Raw genomic sequence first — 17531 nt, forward strand, 5'->3', positions numbered from 1 at the left:
GCCGTACAACACTGGGATTGTGTGCGCAGCTTGCCAACTGATAGAAAACAGTACATTACCACTTTCCTGACTTTTCCAGTCACATGAATATTCGATTGGAAGCTGTTTTGGACCACTTTTCTTTTCTTCTTGTCAAACACTTGGCCGACTTCCGAGCAATGTCCAGAACATGATGGGAGATGTTTTCTGTGGTTGCGCAGGTTTTCCTTGCCAGACAGCGTGGAAAAGCTTTCTGCTAGGATGTAGACCACAAAAGACACTAAAGGCGAAGGTACGATGCTCTCCGGAGCTAAGCGCCGCTCCCGGGCTTCTTTCGGCAGAAGCCGCGCTAAGAGAGCACTGTGAGCGGTACAATCGTCTTTGCGCGAAGAAGCTGCTTCTTCGGCTCCGGGAGCCGGAGAGAGCGGCAGCATCGGAAAGGTGAAGAAGGAAGATGTACAACACTGGGATTGTGTGCGCAGCTTGCCAACTGATAGAAAACAGTACATTACCACTTTCCTGACTTTTCCAATCACATGAATATTCGATAAGAAGCTGTTTTGGACAGATTTTCTTTTCTTTATGGCAAACACTTGGCAGACCTCCGTGCAACGTCCAGAACACGATGGGAGATGTTTTCTGTGCTCCCGCAGGTTTTCCTTGCCAGACAGAGTGGAAAAGCTTTCTGCTAGGATGTAGACCACAAAAGACGCTAAAGGCGAAGGTACGATGCTCTCCGGAGCTAAGCGCCGCTCCCGGGCTTCTTTCGGCCGAAGCCGCGCTAAGAGAGCACTGTGAGCAGTACAATCGTCTTTGCGCGAAGAAGCCGCTTCTTCGGCTCCGGGAGCCGGAGAGAGCGGCATGATCGGAAAGGTGAAGAAGGAAGCTGTACAACACTGGGATTGTGTGCGCAGCTTGCCAACTGATAGAAAACAGTACATTACCACTTTCCTGACTTTTCCAATCACATGAATATTCGATAAGAAGCTGTTTTGAACCACTTTTCTTTTCTTCTTGTCAAACACTTGGCAGACCTCCGTGCAACGTCCAGAACACGATGGGAGATGTTTTCTGTGCTCCCGCAGGTTTTCCTTGCCAGACAGAGTGGAAAAGCTTTCTGCTAGCATGTAGACCACAAAAGACGCTAAAGACGAAGGTACGATGCTCTCCGGAGCTAAGCGCCGCTCCCGGGCTTCTTTCGGCAGAAGCCGCGCTAAGAGAGCACTGTGAGCGGTACAATCGTCTTTGCGCGAAGAAGCCGCTTCTTCGGCTCCGGGAGCCGGAGAGAGCGGCAGCATCGGAAAGGTGAAGAAGGAAGCCGTACAACACTGGGATTGGGTGCACAGCTTGCCAACTGATAGAAAACAGTACCTTAAAATTCTCCTGAAGTTTCCAATCACATGAATATTCTATAAGAAGCTGTTTTGGACATCTTTTCTTTTCTTCTTGTCAAACACTTGGCAGACTTCCGAGCAATGTCCAGAACACGATGGGAGATGTTTTCTGTGCTCCCGCAGGTTTTCCTTGCCAGACAGCGTGGAAAAGCTTTCTGCTAGGATGTAGACCACAAAAGACGCTAAAGGCGAAGGTACGATGCTCTCCGGAGCTAAGCGCCGCTCCCGGGCTTCTTTCGGCTGAAGCGGCGCTAAGAGAGCACTGTGAGCGGTACAATCGTCTTTGCGCAAAGAAGCCGCTTCTTCGGCTCCGGGAGCCGGAGAGAGCGGCAGCATCGGAAAGGTGAAGAAGGAAGCCGTACAACACTGGGATTGTGTGCGCAGCTTGCCAACTGATAGAAAACAGTACATTACCACTTTGCTGACTTTTCCAGTCACATGAATATTCGATTGGAAGCTGTTTTGGACCACTTTTCTTTTCTTCTTGTCAAACACTTGGCCGACTTCCGAGCAATGTCCAGAACATGATGGGAGATGTTTTCTGTGGTCGCGCAGGTTTTCCTTGCCAGACAGAGTGGAAAAGCTTTCTGCTAGGATGTAGACCACAAAAGACACTAAAGGCGAAGGTACGATGCTCTCCGGAGCTAAGCGCCGCTCCCGGGCTTCTTTCGGCAGAAGCCGCGCTAAGAGAGCACTGTGAGCGGTACAATCGTCTTTGCGCGAAGAAGCTGCTTCTTCGGCTCCGGGAGCCGGAGAGAGCGGCAGCATCGGAAAGGTGAAGAAGGAAGCTGTACAACACTGGGATTGTGTGCGCAGCTTGCCAACTGATAGAAAACAGTACATTACCACTTTCCTGACTTTTCCAATCACATGAATATTCGATAAGAAGCTGTTTTGGACAGCTTTTCTTTTCTTCATGGCAAACACTTGGCAGACCTCCGTGCAACGTCCAGAACACGATGGGAGATGTTTTCTGTGCTCGCGCAGGTTTTCCTTGCCAGACAGAGTGGAAAAGCTTTCTGCTAGGATGTAGACCACAAAAGACGCTAAAAGCGAAGGTACGATGCTCTCCGGAGCTAAGCGCCGCTCCCGGGCTTCTTTCGGCAGAAGCCGCGCTAAGAGAGCACTGTGAGCGGTACAATCGTCTTTGCGCGAAGAAGCCGCTTCTTCGGCTCCGGGAGCCGGAGAGAGCGGCAGCATCGGAAAGGTGAAGAAGGAAGCTGTACAACACTGGGATTGTGTGCGCAGCTTGCCAACTGATAGAAAACAGTACATTACCACTTTCCTGAGTTTTCCAATCACATGAATATTCGATAAGAAGCTGTTTTGGACCGCTTTTCTTTTCTTCTTGTCAAACACTTGGCAGACTTCCGAGCAATGTCCAGAACATGATGGGAGATGTTTTCTGTGCTCGCGCAGGTTTTCCTTGCCAGACAGAGTGGAAAAGCTTTCTGCTAGGATGTAGACCACAAAAGACACTAAAGACGAAGGTACGATGCTCTCCGGAGCTAAGCGCCGCTCCCGGGCTTCTTTCGGCAGAAGCCGCGCTAAGAGAGCACTGTGAGCGGTACAATCGTCTTTGCGCGAAGAAGCTGCTTCTTCGGCTCCGGGAGCCAGAGAGAGCGGCAGCATCGGAAAGGTGAAGAAGGAAGCTGTACAACACTGGGATTGTGTGCGCAGCTTGCCAACTGATAGAAAACAGTACATTACCACTTTCCTGACTTTTCCAATCACATGAATATTCGATAAGAAGCTGTTTTGGACAGATTTTCTTTTCTTTATGGCAAACACTTGGCAGACCTCCGTGCAACGTCCAGAACACGATGGGAGATGTTTTCTGTGCTCGCGCAGGTTTTCCTTGCCAGACAGAGTGGAAAAGCCTTCTGCTAGGATGTAGACCACAAAAGACGCTAAAGGCGAAGGTACGATGCTCTCCGGAGCTAAGCGCCGCTCCCGGGCTTCTTTCGGCTGAAGCCGCGCTAAGAGAGCACTGTGAGCGGTACAATCGTCTTTGCGCGAAGAAGCCGCTTCTTCGGCTCCGGGAGCCGGAGAGAGCGGCAGCATCGGAAAGGTGAAGAAGGAAGATGTACAACACTGGGATTGTGTGCGCAGCTTGCCAACTGATAGAAAACAGTACATTACCACTTTCCTGACTTTTCCAATCACATGAATATTCGATAAGAAGCTGTTTTGGACCACTTTTCTTTTCTTCTTGTCAAACACTTGGCAGACCTCCGTGCAACGTCCAGAACACGATGGGAGATGTTTTCTGTGCTCGCGCAGGTTTTCCTTGCCAGACAGAGTGGAAAAGCTTTCTGCTAGGATGTAGACCACAAAAGACGCTAAAGGCGAAGGTACGATGCTCTCCGGAGCTAAGCGCCGCTCCCGGGCTTCTTTCGGCTGAAGCGGCGCTAAGAGAGCACTGTGAGCGGTACAATGGTCTTTGCGCGAAGAAGCCGCTTCTTCGGCTCCGGGAGCCGGAGAGAGCGGCAGCATCGGAAAGGTGAAGAAGGAAGCCGTACAACACTGGGATTGTGTGCGCAGCTTGCCAACTGATAGAAAACAGTACATTACCACTTTGCTGACTTTTCCAGTCACATGAATATTCGATTGGAAGCTGTTTTGGACCACTTTTCTTTTCTTCTTGTCAAACACTTGGCCGACTTCCGAGCAATGTCCAGAACATGATGGGAGATGTTTTCTGTGGTCGCGCAGGTTTTCCTTGCCAGACAGCGTGGAAAAGCTTTCTGCTAGGATGTAGACCACAAAAGACACTAAAGGCGAAGGTACGATGCTCTCCGGAGCTAAGCGCCGCTCCCGGGCTTCTTTCGGCAGAAGCCGCGCTAAGAGAGCACTGTGAGCGGTACAATCGTCTTTGCGCGAAGAAGCTGCTTCTTCGGCTCCGGGAGCCGGAGAGAGCGGCAGCATCGGAAAGGTGAAGAAGGAAGCTGTACAACACTGGGATTGTGTGCGCAGCTTGCCAACTGATAGAAAACAGTACATTACCACTTTCCTGACTTTTCCAATCACATGAATATTCGATAAGAAGCTGTTTTGGACAGATTTTCTTTTCTTTATGGCAAACACTTGGCAGACCTCCGTGCAACGTCCAGAACACGATGGGAGATGTTTTCTGTGCTCGCGCAGGTTTTCCTTGCCAGACAGAGTGGAAAAGCTTTCTGCTAGGATGTAGACCACAAAAGACGCTAAAGGCGAAGGTACGATGCTCTCCGGAGCTAAGCGCCGCTCCCGGGCTTCTTTCGGCTGAAGCCGCGCTAAGAGAGCACTGTGAGCGGTACAATCGTCTTTGCGCGAAGAAGCCGCTTCTTCGGCTCCGGGAGCCGGAGAGAGCGGCAGCATCGGAAAGGTGAAGAAGGAAGATGTACAACACTGGGATTGTGTGCGCAGCTTGCCAACTGATAGAAAACAGTACATTACCACTTTCCTGACTTTTCCAATCACATGAATATTCGATAAGAAGCTGTTTTGGACCACTTTTCTTTTCTTCTTGTCAAACACTTGGCAGACCTCCGTGTAACGTCCAGAACACGATGGGAGATGTTTTCTGTGCTCGCGCAGGTTTTCCTTGCCAGACAGAGTGGAAAAGCTTTCTGCTAGCATGTAGACCACAAAAGACGCTAAAGACGAAGGTACGATGCTCTCCGGAGCTAAGCGCCGCTCCCGGGCTTCTTTCGGCAGAAGCCGCGCTAAGAGAGCACTGTGAGCGGTACAATCGTCTTTGCGCGAAGAAGCCGCTTCTTCGGCTCCGGGAGCCGGAGAGAGCGGCAGCATCGGAGAGGTGAAGAAGGAAGCCGTACAACACTGGGATTGGGTGCACAGCTTGCCAACTGATAGAAAACAGTACCTTAAAATTCTCCTGAAGTTTCCAATCACATGAATATTCTATAAGAAGCTGTTTTGGACATCTTTTCTTTTCTTCTTGTCAAACACTTGGCAGACTTCCGAGCAATGTCCAGAACACGATGGGAGATGTTTTCTGTGCTCCCGCAGGTTTTCCTTGCCAGACAGCGTGGAAAAGCTTTCTGCTAGGATGTAGACCACAAAAGATGCTAAATGCGAAGGTACGATGCTCTCCGGAGCTAAGCGCCGCTCCCGGGCTTCTTTCGGCTGAAGCGGCGCTAAGAGAGCACTGTGAGCGGTACAATCGTCTTTGCGCGAAGAAGCCGCTTCTTCGGCTCCGGGAGCCGGAGAGAGCGGCAGCATCGGAAAGGTGAAGAAGGAAGCCGTACAACACCGGGATTGTGTGCGCAGCTTGCCAACTGATAGAAAACAGTACATTACCACTTTCCTGACTTTTCCAGTCACATGAATATTCGATTGGAAGCTGTTTTGGACATCTTTTCTTTTCTTCTTGTCAAACACTTGGCCGACTTCCGAGCAATGTCCGGAACATGATGGGAGATGTTTTCTTTGGTCGCGCAGGTTTTCCTTTCCAGACAGCGTGGAAAAGCTTTCTGCTAGGATGTAGACCACAAAAGACACTAAAGGCGAAGGTACGATGCTCTCCGGAGCTAAGCGCCGCTCCCGGGCTTCTTTCGGCTGAAGCCGCGCTAAGAGAGCACTGTGAGCGGTACAATCGTCTTTGCGCGAAGAAGCCGCTTCTTCGGCTCCGGGAGCCGGAGAGAGCGGCAGCATCGGAAAGGTGAAGAAGGAAGCTGTACAACACTGGGATTGTGTGCGCAGCTTGCCAACTGATAGAAAACAGTACATTACCACTTTCCTGACTTTTCCAATCACATGAATATTCGATAGGAAGCTGTTTTGGACAGCTTTCCTTTTCTTCTTGTCAAACACTTGGCAGACCTCCGTGCAACTTCCAGAACACGATGGGAGATGTTTTCTGTGCTCACGCAGGTTTTCCTTGCCAGACAGAGTGGAAAAGCCTTCTGCTAGGATGTAGACCACAAAAGACGCTAAAGGCGAAGGTACGATGCTCTCCGGAGCTAAGCGCCGCTCCCGGGCTTCTTTCGGCAGAAGCCGCGCTAAGAGAGCACTGTGAGCGGTACAATCGTCTTTGCGCGAAGAAGCCGCTTCTTCGGCTCCGGGAGCCGGAGAGAGCGGCAGCATCGGAAAGGTGAAGAAGGAAGCTGTACAACACTGGGATTGTGTGCGCAGCTTGCCAACTGATAGAAAACAGTACATTACCACTTTCCTGACTTTTCCAATCACATGAATATTCGATAAGAAGCTGTTTTGGACCACTTTTCTTTTCTTCTTGTCAAACACTTGGCAGACTTCCGAGCAATGTCCAGAACATGATGGGAGATGTTTTCTGTGCTCGCGCAGGTTTTCCTTGCCAGACAGAGTGGAAAAGCTTTCTGCTAGCATGTAGACCACAAAAGACGCTAAAGACGAAGGTACGATGCTCTCCGGAGCTAAGCGCCGCTCCCGGGCTTCTTTCGGCAGAAGCCGCGCTAAGAGAGCACTGTGAGCGGTACAATCGTCTTTGCGCGAAGAAGCTGCTTCTTCGGCTCCGGGAGCCGGAGAGAGCGGCAGCATCGGAAAGGTGAAGAAGGAAGCTGTACAACACTGGGATTGTGTGCGCAGCTTGCCAACTGATAGAAAACAGTACATTACCACTTTCCTGACTTTTCCAATCACATGAATATTCGATAAGAAGCTGTTTTGGACAGATTTTCTTTTCTTTATGGCAAACACTTGGCAGACCTCCGTGCAACGTCCAGAACACGATGGGAGATGTTTTCTGTGCTCCCGCAGGTTTTCCTTGCCAGACAGAGTGGAAAAGCTTTCTGCTAGGATGTAGACCACAAAAGACGCTAAAGGCGAAGGTACGATGCTCTCCGGAGCTAAGCGCCGCTCCCGGGCTTCTTTCGGCTGAAGCCGCGCTAAGAGAGCACTGTGAGCGGTACAATCGTCTTTGCGCGAAGAAGCCGCTTCTTCGGCTCCGGGAGCCGGAGAGAGCGGCAGCATCGGAAAGGTGAAGAAGGAAGATGTACAACACTGGGATTGTGTGCGCAGCTTGCCAACTGATAGAAAACAGTACATTACCACTTTCCTGACTTTTCCAATCACATGAATATTCGATAAGAAGCTGTTTTGGACCACTTTTCTTTTCTTCTTGTCAAACACTTGGCAGACCTCCGTGCAACGTCCAGAACACGATGGGAGATGTTTTCTGTGCTCGCGCAGGTTTTCCTTGCCAGACAGAGTGGAAAAGCTTTCTGCTAGCATGTAGACCACAAAAGACGCTAAAGACGAAGGTACGATGCTCTCCGGAGCTAAGCGCCGCTCCCGGGCTTCTTTCGGCAGAAGCCGCGCTAAGAGAGCACTGTGAGCGGTACAATCGTCTTTGCGCGAAGAAGCCGCTTCTTCGGCTCCGGGAGCCGGAGAGAGCGGCAGCATCGGAAAGGTGAAGAAGGAAGCCGTACAACACTGGGATTGGGTGCACAGCTTGCCAACTGATAGAAAACAGTACCTTAAAATTCTCCTGAAGTTTCCAATCACATGAATATTCTATAAGAAGCTGTTTTGGACATCTTTTCTTTTCTTCTTGTCAAACACTTGGCAGACTTCCGAGCAATGTCCAGAACACGATGGGAGATGTTTTCTGTGCTCCCGCAGGTTTTCCTTGCCAGACAGCGTGGAAAAGCTTTCTGCTAGGATGTAGACCACAAAAGATGCTAAAGGCGAAGGTACGATGCTCTCCGGAGCTAAGCGCCGCTCCCGGGCTTCTTTCGGCTGAAGCGGCGCTAAGAGAGCACTGTGAGCGGTACAATCGTCTTTGCGCGAAGAAGCCGCTTCTTCGGCTCCGGGAGCCGGAGAGAGCGGCAGCATCGGAAAGGTGAAGAAGGAAGCCGTACAACACCGGGATTGTGTGCGCAGCTTGCCAACTGATAGAAAACAGTACATTACCACTTTCCTGACTTTTCCAGTCACATGAATATTCGATTGGAAGCTGTTTTGGACAGCTTTTCTTTTCTTCTTGTCAAACACTTGGCCGACTTCCGAGCAATGTCCGGAACATGATGGGAGATGTTTTCTTTGGTCGCGCAGGTTTTCCTTTCCAGACAGCGTGGAAAAGCTTTCTGCTAGGATGTAGACCACAAAAGACACTAAAGGCGAAGGTACGATGCTCTCCGGAGCTAAGCGCCGCTCCCGGGCTTCTTTCGGCAGAAGCCGCGCTAAGAGAGCACTGTGAGCGGTACAATCGTCTTTGCGCGAAGAAGCCGCTTCTTCGGCTCCGGGAGCCGGAGAGAGCGGCAGCATCGGAAAGGTGAAGAAGGAAGCTGTACAACACTGGGATTGTGTGCGCAGCTTGCCAACTGACAGAAAACAGTACATTACCACTTTCCTGACTTTTCCAATCACATGAATATTCGATAGGAAGCTGTTTTGGACAGCTTTCCTTTTCTTCTTGTCAAACACTTGGCAGACCTCCGTGCAACTTCCAGAACACGATGGGAGATGTTTTCTGTGCTCACGCAGGTTTTCCTTGCCAGACAGAGTGGAAAAGCCTTCTGCTAGGATGTAGACCACAAAAGACGCTAAAGGCGAAGGTACGATGCTCTCCGGAGCTAAGCGCCGCTCCCGGGCTTCTTTCGGCAGAAGCCACGCTAAGAGAGCACTGTGAGCGGTACAATCGTCTTTGCGCGAAGAAGCCGCTTCTTCGGCTCCGGGAGCCGGAGAGAGCGGCAGCATCGGAAAGGTGAAGAAGGAAGCTGTACAACACTGGGATTGTGTGCGCAGCTTGCCAACTGATAGAAAACAGTACATTACCACTTTCCTGACTTTTCCAATCACATGAATATTCGATAAGAAGCTGTTTTGGACAGATTTTTTTTTCTTTATGCCAGTAACTTGCCCGACCTCCGTGCAACGTCCAGAACATGATGGGAGATGTTTTCTGTGCTCCCGCAGGTTTTCCTTGCCAGACAGAGTGGAAAAGCTTTCTGCTAGGATGTAGACCACAAAAGACGCTAAAGACGCAGTTACGATGCTCTCCGGAGCTAAGCGCCGCTCCCGGGCTTCTTTCGGCAGAAGCCGCGCTAAGAGAGCACTGTGAGAGGTACAATCGTCTTTGCGCGAAGAAGCCGCTTCTTCGGCTCCGGGAGCCGGAGAGAGCGGCATGATCGGAAAGGTGAAGAAGGAAGCTGTACAACACTGGGATTGTGTGCGCAGCTTGCCAACTGATAGAAAACAGTACATTACCACTTTCCTGACTTTTCCAATCACATGAATATTCGATAAGAAGCTGTTTTGTACAGCTTTTCTTTTCTTTATGCCAAAAACGTGGCCGACCTCAGTGCAACGTCCAGAACACGATGGGAGATGTTTTCTGTGCTCCCGCAGGTTTTCCTTGCCAGACAGAGTGGAAAAGCTTTCTGCTAGGATGTAGACCACAAAAGACGCTAAAGGCGAAGGTACGATGCTCTCCGGAGCTAAGCGCCGCTCCCGGGATTCTTTCGGCTGAAGCGGCGCTAAGAGAGCACTGTGAGCGGTACAATCGTCTTTGCGCGAAGAAGCCGCTTCTTCGGCTCCGGGAGCCGGAGAGAGCGGCAGCATCGGAAAGGTGAAGAAGGAAGCTGTACAACACTGGGATTGTGTGCGCAGCTTGCCAACTGATAGAAAACAGTACATTACCGCTTTGCTGACTTTTCCAGTCACATGAATATTCGATTGGAAGCTGTTTTGGACCACTTTTCTTTTCTTCTTGTCAAACACTTGGCCGACTTCCGAGCAATGTCCAGAACATGATGGGAGATGTTTTCTGTGGTCGCGCAGGTTTTCCTTGCCAGACAGCGTGGAAAAGCTTTCTGCTAGGATGTAGACCACAAAAGACACTAAAGGCGAAGGTACGATGCTCTCCGGAGCTAAGCGCCACTCCCGGGCTTCTTTCGGCAGAAGCCGCGCTAAGAGAGCACTGTGAGCGGTACAATCGTCTTTGCGCGAAGAAGCTGCTTCTTCGGCTCCGGGAGCCGGAGAGAGCGGCATGATCGGAAAGGTGAAGAAGGAAGCTGTACAACACTGGGATTGTGTGCGCAGCTTGCCAACTGATAGAAAACAGTACATTACCACTTTCCTGACTTTTCCAATCACATGAATATTCGATAAGAAGCTGTTTTGGACAGATTTTCTTTTCTTTATGGCAAACACTTGGCAGATCTCCGTGCAACGTCCAGAACACGATGGGTGATGTTTTCTGTGCTCCCGCAGGTTTTTCCTTGCCAGACAGAGTGGAAAAGCTTTCTGCTAGGATGTAGACCACAAAAGACGCTAAAGGCGAAGGTACGATGCTCTCCGGAGCTAAGCGCCGCTCCCGGGCTTCTTTCGGCAGAAGCCGCGCTAAGAGAGCACTGTGAGCGGTACAATCGTCTTTGCGCGAAGAAGCTGCTTCTTCGGCTCCGGGAGCTGGAGAGAGCGGCATGATCGGAAAGGTGAAGAAGGAAGCTGTACAACACTGGGATTGTGTGCGCAGCTTGCCAACTGATAGAAAACAGTACATTACCACTTTCCTGACTTTTCCAATCACATGAATATTCGATAAGAAGCTGTTTTGGACAGCTTTTCTTTTCTTTATGCCAAACACTTGGCAGATCTCCGTGCAACGTCCAGAACACGATGGGAGATGTTTTCTGTGCTCGCGCAGGTTTTCCTTGCCATACAGAGTGGAAAAGCTTTCTTCTAGGATGTAGACCACAAAAGACGCTAAAGGCGAAGGTACGATGCTCTCCAGAGGTAAGAGCCGCTCCCGGGCTTCTTTCGGCAGAAGCCGCGCTAAGAGAGCACTGTGAGCGGTACAATCGTCTTTGCGCGAAGAAGCCGCTTCTTCGGCTCCGGGAGCCGGAGAGAGTGGCAGCATCGGAAAGGTGAAGAAGGAAGCCGTACAACACTGGGATTGTGTGCGCAGCTTGCCAACTGATAGAAAACAGTACATTACCACTTTCCTGACTTTTCCAGTCACATGAATATTCGATTGGAAGCTGTTTTGGACCACTTTTCTTTTCTTCTTGTCAAACACTTGGCCGACTTCCGAGCAATGTCCAGAACATGATGGGAGATGTTTTCTGTGGTCCCGCAGGTTTTCCTTGCCAGACAGCGTGGAAAAGCTTTCTGCTAGGATGTAGACCACAAAAGACACTAAAGGCGAAGGTACGATGCTCTCCGGAGCTAAGCGCCGCTCCCGGGCTTCTTTCGGCAGAAGCCGCGCTAAGAGAGCACTGTGAGCGGTACAATCGTCTTTGCGCGAAGAAGCTGCTTCTTCGGCTCCGGGAGCCGGAGAGAGCAGCAGCATCGGAAAGGTGAAGAAGGAAGCTGTACAACATTGGGATTGTGTGCGCAGCTTGCCAACTGATAGAAAACAGTACATTACCACTTTCCTGACTTTTCCAATCACATGAATATTCGATAAGAAGCTGTTTTGGACAGATTTTCTTTTCTTTATGGCAAACACTTGGCAGACTTCCGTGCAACGTCCAGAACACGATGGGAGATGTTTTCTGTGCTCCCGCAGGTTTTCCTTGCCAGACAGAGTGGAAAAGCTTTCTGCTAGGATGTAGACCACAAAAGACGCTAAAGGCGAAGGTACGATGCTCTCCGGAGCTAAGCGCCGCTCCCGGGCTTCTTTCGGCAGAAGCCGCGCTAAGAGAGCACTGTGAGCGGTACAATCGTCTTTGCGCGAAGAAGCCGCTTCTTCGGCTCCGGGAGCCGGAGAGAGCGGCAGCATCGGAAAGGTGAAGAAGGAAGCTGTACAACACTGGGATTGTGTGCGCAGCTTGCCAACTGATAGAAAACAGTACATTACCACTTTCCTGACTTTTCCAATCACATGAATATTCGATAAGAAGCTGTTTTGGACCACTTTTCTTTTCTTCTTGTCAAACACTTGGCAGACCTCCGTGCAACGTCCAGAACACGATGGGAGATGTTTTCTGTGCTCCCGCAGGTTTTCCTTGCCAGACAGAGTGGAAAAGCTTTCTGCTAGGATGTAGACCACAAAAGACGCTAAAGACGAAGGTACGATGCTCTCCATAGTTAAGCGCCGCTCCCGGGATTCTTTCGGCAGAAGCCGCGCTAAGAGAGCACTGTGAGCGGTACAATCGTCTTTGCACGAAGAAGCCGCTTCTTCGGCTCCGGGAGCCGGAGAGAGCGGCAGCATCGGAAAGGTGAAGAAGGAAGCTGTACAACACTGGGATTGTGTGCGCAGCTTGCCATCTGATAGAAAACAGTACATTACCACTTTCCTGAGTTTTCCAATCACATGAATATTCGATAAGAAGCTGTTTTGGACCACTTTTCTTTTCTTCTTGTCAAACACTTGGCAGACTTCCGAGCAATTTCCAGAACATGATGGGAGATGTTTTCTGTGCTCGCGCAGGTTTTCCTTGCCAGACAGAGTGGAAAAGCTTTCTGCTAGGATGTAGACCACAAAAGACACTAAAGACGAAGGTACGATGCTCTCCGGAGCTAAGCGCCGCTCCCGGGCTTCTTTCGGCAGAAGCCGCGCTAAGAGAGCACTGTGAGCGGTACAATCGTCTTTGCGCGAAGAAGCTGCTTCTTCGGCTCCGGGAGCCGGAGAGAGCGGCAGCATCGGAAAGGTGAAGAAGGAAGCTGTACAACACTGGGATTGTGTGCGCAGCTTGCCAACTGATAGAAAACAGTACATTACCACTTTCCTGACTTTTCCAATCACATGAATATTCGATAAGAAGCTGTTTTAGACAGATTTTCTTTTCTTTATGGCAAACACTTGGCAGACCTCCGTGCAACGTTCAGAACACGATGGGAGATGTTTTCTGTGCTCACGCAGGTTTTCCTTGCCAGACAGAGTGGAAAAGCTTTCTGCTAGGATGTAGACCACAAAAGACGCTAAAGGCGAAGGTACGATGCTCTCCGGAGCTAAGCGCCGCTCCCGGGCTTCTTTCGGCTGAAGCCGCGCTAAGAGAGCACTGTGAGCGGTACAATCGTCTTTGCGCGAAGAAGCCGCTTCTTCGGCTCCGGGAGCCGGAGAGAGCGGCAGCATCGGAAAGGTGAAGAAGGAAGCTGTACAACACTGGGATTGTGTGCGCAGCTTGCCAACTGATAGAAAACAGTACATTACCACTTTCCTGACATTTCCAATCACATGAATATTCGATAAGAATCTGTTTTGGACAGATTTACTTTTCTTTATGCCAGTAACTTGCCCGACCTCCGTGCAACGTCCAGAACACGATGGGAGATGTTTTCTGTGCTCGCGCAGGTTTTCCTTGCCAGACAGAGTGGAAAAGCCTTCTGCTAGGATGTAGACCACAAAAGACGCTAAAGACGCAGTTACGATGCTCTCCGGAGCTAAGCGCCGCTCCCGGGCTTCTTTCGGCAGAAGCCGCGCTAAGAGAGCACTGTGAGCGGTACAATCGTCTTTGCGCGAAGAAGCCGCTTCTTCGGCTCCGGGAGCCGGAGAGAGCGGCATGATCGGAAAGGTGAAGAAGGAAGCTGTACAACACTGGGATTGTGTGCGCAGCTTGCCAACTGATAGAAAACAGTACATTACCACTTTCCTGACTTTTCCAATCACATGAATATTCGATAAGAAGCTGTTTTGTACAGCTTTTCTTTTCTTTATGCCAAAAACGTGGCCGACCTCAGTGCAACGTCCAGAACACGATGGGAGATGTTTTCTGTGCTCCCGCAGGTTTTCCTTGCCAGACAGAGTGGAAAAGCTTTCTGCTAGGATGTAGACCACAAAAGACGCTAAAAGCGAAGGTACGATGCTCTCCGGAGCTAAGCGCCGCTCCCGGGATTCTTTCGGCTGAAGCGGCGCTAAGAGAGCACTGTGAGCGGTACAATCGTCTTTGCGCGAAGAAGCCGCTTCTTCGGCTCCGGGAGCCGGAGAGAGCGGCAGCATCGGAAAGGTGAAGAAGGAAGCTGTACAACACTGGGATTGTGTGCGCAGCTTGCCAACTGATAGAAAACAGTACATTACCACTTTCCTGACTTTTCCAGTCACATGAATATTCGATTGGAAGCTGTTTTGGACCACTTTTCTTTTCTTCTTGTCAAACACTTGGCAGACTTCCGAGCAATGTCCAGAACATGATGGGAGATGTTTTCTGTGGTCGCGCAGGTTTTCCTTGCCAGACAGCGTGGAAAAGCTTTCTGCTAGGATGTAGACCACAAAAGACACTAAAGGCGAAGGTACGATGCTCTCCGGAGCTAAGCGCCGCTCCCGGGCTTCTTTCGGCAGAAGCCGCGCTAAGAGAGCACTGTGAGCGGTACAATCGTCTTTGCGCGAAGAAGCTGCTTCTTCGGCTCCGGGAGCCGGAGAGAGCGGCAGCATCGGAAAGGTGAAGAAGGAAGCTGTACAACACTGGGATTGGGTGCGCAGCTTGCCAACTGATAGAAAACAGTACATTACCACTTTCCTGACTTTTCCAATCACATGAATATTCGATAAGAAGCTGTTTTGGACAGATTTTCTTTTCTTTATGCCAAACACTTGGCAGACCTCCGTGCAACGTCCAGAACACGATGGGAGATGTTTTCTGTGCTCCCGCAGGTTTTCCTTGCCATACAGAGTGGAAAAGCTTTCTTCTAGGATGTAGACCACAAAAGACGCTAAAGGCGAAGGTACGATGCTCTCCGGAGCTAAGCGCCGCTCCCGGGCTTCTTTCGGCAGAAGCCGCGCTAAGAGAGCACTGTGAGCGGTACAATCGTCTTTGCGCGAAGAAGCCGCTTCTTCGGCTCCGGGAGCCGGAGAGAGCGGCAGCATCGGAAAGGTGAAGAAGGAAGCTGTACAACACTGGGATTGTGTGCGCAGCTTGCCAACTGATAGAAAACAGTACATTACCACTTTGCTGACTTTTCCAGTCACATGAATATTCGATTGGAAGCTGTTTTGGACAGCTTTTCTTTTCTTCTTGTCAAACACTTGCCCGACTTCCGAGCAATGTCCAGAACATGATGGGAGATGTTTTCTTTGGTCGCGCAGGTTTTCCTTGCCAGACAGCGTGGAAAAGCTTTCTGCTAGGATGTAGACCACAAAAGACACTAAAGGCGAAGGTACGATGCTCTCCGGAGCTAAGCGCCGCTCCCGGGCTTCTTTCGGCTGAAGCCGCGCTAAGAGAGCACTGTGAGCGGTACAATCGTCTTTGCGCGAAGAAGCCGCTTCTTCGGCTCCGGGAGCCGGAGAGAGCGGCAGCATCGGAAAGGTGAAGAAGGAAGCTGTACAACACTGGGATTGTGTGCGCAGCTTGCCAACTGATAGAAAACAGTACATTACCACTTTCCTGACTTTTCCAATCACATGAATATTCGATAGGAAGCTGTTTTGGACAGCTTTCCTTTTCTTCTTGTCAAACACTTGGCAGACCTCCGTGCAACTTCCAGAACACGATGGGAGATGTTTTCTGTGCTCACGCAGGTTTTCCTTGCCAGACAGAGTGGAAAAGCCTTCTGCTAGGATGTAGACCACAAAAGACGCTAAAGGCGAAGGTACGATGCTCTCCGGAGCTAAGCGCCGCTCCCGGGCTTCTTTCGGCAGAAGCCGCGCTAAGAGAGCACTGTGAGCGGTACAATCGTCTTTGCGCGAAGAAGCCGCTTCTTCGGCTCCGGGAGCCGGAGAGAGCGGCAGCATCGGAAAGGTGAAGAAGGAAGCTGTACAACACTGGGATTGTGTGCGCAGCTTGCCAACTGATAGAAAACAGTACATTACCACTTTCCTGACTTTTCCAATCACATGAATATTCGATAAGAAGCTGTTTTGGACAGATTTTCTTTTCTTTATGCCAGTAACTTGCCCGACCTCCGTGCAACGTCCAGAACACGATGGGAGATGTTTTCTGTGCTCGCGCAGGTTTTCCTTGCCAGACAGAGTGGAAAAGCCTTCTGCTAGGATGTAGACCACAAAAGACGCTAAAGACGCAGTTACGATGCTCTCCGGAGCTAAGCGCCGCTCCCGGGCTTCTTTCGGCAGAAGCCGCGCTAAGAGAGCACTGTGAGCGGTACAATCGTCTTTGCGCGAAGAAGCCGCTTCTTCGGCTCCGGGAGCCGGAGAGAGCGGCATGATCGGAAAGGTGAAGAAGGAAGCTGTACAACACTGGGATTGTGTGCGCAGCTTGCCAACTGATAGAAAACAGTACATTACCACTTTCCTGACTTTTCCAATCACATGAATATTCGATAAGAAGCTGTTTTGTACAGCTTTTCTTTTCTTTATGCCAAAAACGTGGCCGACCTCAGTGCAACGTCCAGAACACGATGGGAGATGTTTTCTGTGCTCCCGCAGGTTTTCCTTGCCAGACAGAGTGGAAAAGCTTTCTGCTAGGATGTAGACCACAAAAGACGCTAAAAGCGAAGGTACGATGCTCTCCGGAGCTAAGCGCCGCTCCCGGGATTCTTTCGGCAGAAGCCGCGCTAAGAGAGCACTGTGAGCGGTACAATTGTCTTTGCGCGAAGAAGCCGCTTCTTCGGCTCCGGGAGCCGGAGAGAGCGGCAGCATCGGAAAGGTGAAGAAGGAAGCCGTACAACACTGGGATTGTGTGCGCAGCTTGCCAACTGATAGAAAACAGTACATTACCACTTTCCTGACTTTTCCAGTCACATGAATATTCGATTGGAAGCTGTTTTGGACCACTTTTCTTTTCTTCTTGTCAAACACTTGGCCGACTTCCGAGCAATGTCCAGAACATGATGGGAGATGTTTTCTGTGGTCGCGCAGGTTTTCCTTGCCAGACAGCGTGGAAAAGCTTTCTGCTAGGATGTAGACCACAAAAGACGCTAAAGGCGAAGGTACGATGCTCTCCGGAGCTAAGCGCCGCTCCCGGGCTTCTTTCGGCAGAAGCCGCGCTAAGAGAGCACTGTGAGCGGTACAATCGTCTTTGCGCGAAGAAGCTGCTTCTTCGGCTCCGGGAGCCGGAGAGAGCGGCAGCATCGGAAAGGTGAAGAAGGAAGCTGTACAACACTGGGATTGTGTGCGCAGCTTGCCAACTGATAGAAAACAGTACATTACCACTTTCCTGACTTTTCCAATCACATGAATATTCGATAAGAAGCTGTTTTGGACAGATTTTCTTTTCTTTATGCCAAACACTTGGCAGACCTCCGTGCAACGTCCAGAACACGATGGGAGATGTTTTCTGTGCTCCCGCAGGTTTTCCTTGCCAGACAGAGTGGAAAAGCTTTCTGCTAGGATGTAGACCA

Source organism: Ammospiza caudacuta, chromosome 7 (assembly GCF_027887145.1).
Source record: "Ammospiza caudacuta isolate bAmmCau1 chromosome 7, bAmmCau1.pri, whole genome shotgun sequence".
NCBI classification, from domain to species: domain Eukaryota; kingdom Metazoa; phylum Chordata; class Aves; order Passeriformes; family Passerellidae; genus Ammospiza; species Ammospiza caudacuta.